This window comes from Bos mutus, chromosome 11, assembly GCF_027580195.1.
Source record: "Bos mutus isolate GX-2022 chromosome 11, NWIPB_WYAK_1.1, whole genome shotgun sequence".
NCBI classification, from domain to species: Eukaryota; Metazoa; Chordata; class Mammalia; order Artiodactyla; family Bovidae; genus Bos; species Bos mutus.
Genome location: NC_091627.1, coordinates 43,125,063 through 43,132,091, shown reverse-complemented (window position 1 = coordinate 43,132,091; position 7,029 = coordinate 43,125,063).

Here is a 7,029-nt window from a genome sequence, read left to right as displayed (position 1 = left end):
GGATGTGAACTTGCCAGCAATGTGTCCGTATTTTACATACTGTTCAGGAACCTGCTTGTCTCCTTTAAGAGGCTCACCAGCTATTTAGTGCTTCCCTGCAAGGTGGCTACCTGCAGGGCATGGCAGAGGGGCACTTCCAGCTGGGACTCCCAGCTGGGCCTCAGGAGATAGGCAGGAGGGAGGTGGTGAAGGTGATGCTTGGAAGAGGGAAAGATGAGCCTGGTGAGACGTGTGGAGAGCACAGAGATGCTGAAAGGAGCTGGTTCAGGTCTAGGGGACCTTGAAGGAGGCAGAAAGTATGTAGAAAGTATGCAGAAAGCAGTGTGCTTTGGGGTTCCTCCAAGAGATGGAGAATGCTGGCGAGCCTGGCTTTGTGGCAAAGAAAAGTCCCATCTCTGGGTTCTTTAGGTAAGCAAAGCAACCGGCAGTCCTCTCACATACCTTCAGATGGCACTTTGGGAGGAAGAAAGCATGAGACCAGTGTTTTCCAAATTGTGTTCCAGAGTACACAAATCCCACAAAAACAGTTCTCCAGAAAACGGTTAAAAAAGGTTTGAGAAAAGAATCTAAAGTCACCCCACCTGGGAAAATCACAAGGCACAGATGCTTACCTCAGCCTTGGGAAGTAAGGAAACTGGCCTTAGCCAGGATTTCCCGAATGTATTTTCTCAGAACGGTGCTCACCATCTATGAGATTTCCCTCTTGCTCTGAGCCTAGTGATGGTAGAGAAGACACACCACAGAATACTGGGCTGGGAATCTCTCTCTCCATCAAGGTGGCTTCCTTACAGTCAGCAGGAAGTTCCAGGCCTCATGCAGGTGTTTGGTGTCCACGCTCCGGCCCCTGCAGGGCCCTACAAGGGCAGAAATTGACCATCTCAAAAGATCTCCTCTGGCTCTAATATTCTGTTTCTGAAATTTATACCAATCAAATCTCACTTGGAGAGAATCCATAGGAGGTATGGTAGCCTCGGCCATCAAATTTGTTGGTTAACTTCACTCATTTAATCAACAAATATTTCTTGAATTTCTGCTATGTGCCAGGAACTGTTCTAAGCATTGGAGATTCAGGAGGGAATCAGATAAGATCTTTTCCCTTATTGCTCTCATGAGGAAACAGGCTACAAATAAATAATAGCATCATATCTATATATCTATCTATCTATCTATCTATATATATATAATCTAAATGTTATGAAGATAAAGTAGTGTAAGCATTGAATGTGAGACGGGGAGATGGAGAGGGGCCACTGTGTTAGATAAAGTGACCTGGGAAAGCTTTTCTGAAGTGGAAGTATAGAGCAGAGACCTACAGGAAGTCAAGGATGAAGCCAGGCATAGATTTCAAGGCAGAGCATTTCAGGCAGATGGAATAGCAAGTGCAAAGGTCCTGAGGCAGGAGCATGTTTGGGGAACACGAAGGAGGCCAGTGTGGCTTGAGGGAGTAAAAGAGGGGAAGGGTGGTAAGAGATGAGGTCAGAGAGACAGTGGGGGCAAGACCTTGTAGGACTGAGGATCACAGTGAGAACTCTGATTTTCTTCAGAGTGAGATGGGAAGCCACAGGAGGGATGGAGTAGGGGAGTAGTATGTGATACAAGGAAGAATTTCTATTCTCTCATGGGAGTAAACAATTTTCTAGATGGTGAGAGCCCACTCTCTACTTCTGAAATAGTAGAACTTATGAAAAGGAAATGAATTTTCATCTGATGACTGAAGATCTCACAAGGATTGGCTATTCATGCATTATACATCTACTGTGTGCCAAGATTTCTGCTGGGCCCCAGGGATACAAATGTAGTTGATATGACTTTTAGTTCCTGACTATTGATACAGAGCCATCATAATTACTTTGTCCTCCTTATTAAGTAGAACTCTGAGCTTCCACTGGCTATGGCAGCGAGGAGTTCACTTTCAGTCCTAGTTCAGGAGGCAGATGGTCTCCGTTTCCTCCATGGTTCTGTATGAATCCAGTAGCTCACAGCTGCCCTGAAGGGGAAGGGCCTCTGGTCTCTACTGTGTTGTGGATGATGCCAAGATGCTCACGGTCCAAGCCCAGTGGTCTTTTCAAAGGCAAGCACCGTATCCCTCAGTGCCAACCAGGGCTTCCAAGAGCATTCCCTTGGTTCCAGGATCGCAGCTTGTAAAAACACAGTCTCCCTGGGATGCACTTCCTACTCTCAGCAATCAGGTCGTGAATGGACGCTTGATGGGTGTGTAAGGCACAGTTCCTTTCCGCAAGCCTCTTATAATCTTTGGTACAATAGACAAGCAAAGCAGCTGTGGCCAGGCTCTGTTGAGCAGTAGGATAGACTAGAGCCATTTTGCTTACAAAAAGAGTAAGACAAAGTAGACTATACAACCCATGTTCTTAAGTTGTTGCTTTTTTAATTTAGTGTAATGTTCAGTTTTTAATGTGACTGATAAACAAATGGGCTTCCCTGGTGGCTCAGATGGTAAAGAATCTGCCTGCATTGTGGGAGATCTGGGTTCGATTCCTGGGTCAGGAAGATCCCCTGGAGAAGGGATTGGCAACCCACTCCAGTATTCTTGCTTGGAGAATCCCATGGACAGAGGAGCCTGGCAGGCTATAGTCCAGGGGGTTGGAAAGAGTCAGACACGACTGAGCCACTAGCACTTTCACTTTCAATACAAAAATTACTCACTTATAGTTTTGTGCAGCAAAGGAAGGTATACAACAGGCTGCTTCTGTTCCTGGAAACGGTGCTGAATTTCTTAAGACTGCAGAACAGAAACAGAAGTTTATCTTTTAGTTTTATTTTTAAAATGTATTTATTTATAAATAAATATTTATTATTTAAAATAAACAGAAGTAATTTTTTAGTTTGCTTTTTATTTTTAAAAACACTTATGCACTGAGTCTTCGTTGCAGCATGCAGGAGCTTTAGTGGTGGCATGTGAACTCTTAGTTGGGACATGTGGCATCTAGTTCCCTGACCAGAGATTGAACCTGGGCATCCTACGTTAGGAGCATGAAGTCTTAGCCACTGGACCACCAGGCAAGTCCCCCAGAAACAGAAGTTTATATTTTTACTTTTTCTTAGAGGAAGGACTTTCAGGGATCATTTTGATCAGATGAGAAAACTGGGTTTGTCACTTAACCTTGTCAAATTACTTGACCTCTCTAAGCCTCAGTTTCCTCCTCTTTTGCTTTTATTCCAGAGAGTATTTACCACAAATCACAGTCAGTCTTTTACTAGAAACGATAATCAGCTGAATAGAATTTCCTCTGTGTCTTCGTGTATGTTGTGCTTTTGCTTCTTTCCCTAATTATTTAGGGAACATTTCTCTCTCCCTGGCTTCCCTGGTGGCTCAGAGGTTAAAGCGTCTGCCTCCAATGCGGGAGACCCGGGTTTGATCCCTGGGTTGGGAATATCCCCTGGAGAAGGAAATGGTAACCCACTCCAGTATTCTTGCCTGGAGAATCCCATGGATGGAGAAGCCTGGTAGACTACAGTCCATGGGGTCACAAAGAGTCTGACATGACTGAGCGACTTCACTTTCACTTTTCTCTCTCCAGCTCTCTTTTGTCTTCACTCTTTGGCCCTCCTTTTTTCTTTCTTTACCCCCTCTTAATTTGTTTACCAGTTTATCATGAAGGATACAGATGAACCACCAATGTGTAGTCTGAAAGGGCCCCAAAGGCAGGAGCTTCTGTCCCCTGGGAACTGGGGTGGCCCATCCTCCTCGTGTGGAGATGTGTTCACCTACCTGGGAGCACCAAGGTTGTTTCTAAGATCGCTTGAAACTCAGTGATGGGAAACAGGCTGGGGTAGGGTTGTACTGGGCCCCCCAACCTCACGTGGGCCCTCCTCTCAGCCTGGGAGGCCCCTTTTTTTCAGGAGGTAGAAATGCTGCAGTGACTTGTCATAATGGAGTTTGTTCTCTGTGGTGTAGGACTTTCAGAGAAGGGTGGATGGGGCAGCACTGCAGCACTAATGAAGTTGAGGAAGTGCTGGCTGCACAGGCCATGGACAGGGTAATTGAATTGGTGTCAGACACATAATGGCTTCAAGAGTCTTTTCTCTCTAATTGGTAAGAAGAGCCCTTCCCCTCACATCCTCTGTAAAAGCTCAAGGAGAAAAGGATGTCCACCCAGCTATACATCAACCCTGTCTATTGAGTGGGAGTTTTAGGAAACCATATGGAGAAGCACACTTTTAAAGAAGGCTTTGGAGACTGTTAACAGCACCCTGCGCAGGGCACAGGAAGAGGCAAATGAGTGTTTTCCAGAAGATGCTGCCAGGTGATAAAATATTAAAACCAATACCAACACTCGCTCTTCAAGGAATGGTCTTAATGATTCTGTCAGATATCTGGGCCCTGTGGTCAAATGGACATTGAGCTTTGTGCTTGATCAAAAATAGCTTTAATGGGTATCATGAATGGATGCCAAGAATGCTTAATGGGTGCCAGGCCCTAGGCTAAACAACTCTTACGCATGATCTCATTTAATCCTCACAACAATCCAGTGAGGGAGGCACTACTGTTACCCCATTTTACAGATGAGGAAACTGAGGTTTGCCCGAGATCACCATCTATGATGACATGAAGCTTGGCTTGAAATCTAGGATTGCAATCCAAAGCCAGTGTTTCCTTTCTTTGACAAAAAACTATCAGATCAGATCAGATCAGTCACTCAGTCATGTCCGACTCTTTTCGACCCCATGGATTGCAGCACGCCAGGCCTCCCCGTCCATCACCAACTCCTGGAATTCACTCAGACCCACGTCCATCGAGTCAGTGATGCCATTCCAGCCATCTCATCCTCTGTCGTCCCCTTCTCCTCCTGCCCCCAATCCCTCCCAGCATCAGAGTCTTTTCCAATGAGTCAACTATAAGGGTAAGGAAAACCAAATGTACCTATATATGGTAAAAGATGGGCTTCCCTGGTGGCTCAGATGGTAAAGAATCTGCCTGCAATGTAGGAGACCCGGTTTGATCCCTGAGTTGGGAAGATCCCCTAGAGAAGGGAATGGCAATCCACTCCAGTGTTCTTCCTTGGAGAATCCCATGGACAGAGGAGCCTGGCGGGCTACAGTCCATGGGGTCGCACAGAGTCGGACACGACTGAGTGACTAGCACTTTCACTTTCACATGGTAAAAGACAGGATGAAAGAGTTTACAATTAAAATTAGTTCTGTCTCATCAGATCCCAGTGCACTGCAGCCACCACTACTGATTGGTTGTGTTGCCTTCCAGCTGTAGAGAAAACACACAAAGACGTGTACATGCTTGTGTGTCTAAAGGTGTGCGTGTGCAGTGGCCGTGTGCTTTCCTTACTGCACGCACTGGGCTTTCTTTCATTCAATACAGTGTTGGATGGCTTTATCGTTAGTGTGGAGACAGCCGCCTGGCCTTTAAATGGTTGCATAGTAGTTCATAACACGGATATATCCAAATTTAAGCAGTCTGCTCTTTAGAGACATTTAGGGCTTTCTAGATTTTTCTTGGTCTTTCTCAGGTAAATGCCCCTACTTGTGTGTGAGAGCAACGTTGTGCTTCTGATCACAAGAGCAAGATGACATCCTGGGATAGTTGGGGTCATTTTCAGATCACAGATGCGGCAAGTGCACTTATCTCTAGGGTGTTGCGGATGGCACCCAGGGGACACGCAGGCTCTTGGCTTTGGGACATCCCCTCTATACTGCCCTCTCGGTTTGATAGTAACAGACTTCAGCGCTGCCAGGTACCCCAGGGACACTTCTGCATGAGAACAAGAATGCTGAGTGCAGGGGATCCTCTCTCCAGCCACCATCTCATCCCATCACCCTTAGGCAGCAGAGGTCATCTGTTCTGCTGCCACCCCAGGCTGGTGGGGACTGTCACACCTAAGGGGGTGTAGGCTGAAGTAGAGAGAGGTGGAGCAGCTTGCCCAAGGTCACAGAGCAAACACGGTGGGGAGGCCTGAAGGGCAGGGCAGAGCGGGGTCTTCATCTCCTCATCTACTGCCCCCTCCACCACCTCCTCATGAATCAAGAAAGGCTGCTCAGCGGAGTTTTGCCTCTCCTCTAGGCCGTACTGAGGCTTGAGAAGCCCCTGAAGCCTCTCTGGAGACCAGAGGAGGATGTGCAAGAGCCATTAGAAGGGGAGGGGTCATCCTCTGGTCACCTTTTTGTCTTCCTTTCATTTGAGTGAAGCTGACTTTTTGTCTCATTTGAAAATTTCTCATAGAAACTGCTGCAGTCTTTGTATCAGTCAGGACAGTCTTTGGTGGTAAAAAAAAAAAAAAAATCCAAAATTATATTGGCCAAATAACAAGATTTATTTTTTCTTATTCATCCAGTTTCTGACTCAGGCTGTTCCCCATGTCAGCTGTTCATTTTGTAGTGACTCAGTGACCCAATCTGCTTTCCCCTCATGGTTCTTCACCTTAGTGGGTGGCTTCTATGATTGCCCTGAAGGAGGGCTGTGCACTGCTGTGGGTGTGTGGAGAGAAAACAGGAGGGTCATACTAAGAGCTGACTCTTAAATGTCTCTCTAGGTCATTTCCACTCATTGTCCATTGGCCAGATATAGGCAGGTGGCCACACCTAATTGCAAGATGAGGCAGTGGGGGGAGGGTGTTCCATGGGTCACCCTGACCAGAACATGTGTCTGTCAAGCCACAGCCTAGTGGGGCCAGGTGAATGTGGGTTGCATGAATAGGTCTGTGGTAACTATTGCTAATAACAGTAGAGTTGGTTAAGAATCTGCCTGCGATGCAGGAGACCCCGGTTCAATTCCTAGGTTGGGAAGATCTGCTGGAAAAGGGATAGGCTACCAACTCCAGTATTCTTGGCCTTCCCTTGTGGCCCAGCTGGTAAAGAATCTGCCTGCAATGCAGGAGACCTGGGTTCAATCCCTGGGTTGGGAAGATCCCCTGGAGAAGGGAAAGGCTACCCACTTCAGTATTCTGGCCTGGAGAATTCTACGGACTGTACAGTCCATGAGGTCTCAAAGAGTCGGACACAACTCAGCAACTTTCATTTCACTTGGGAACCAATATTAGCTTTTAGGGGCTACTCAAT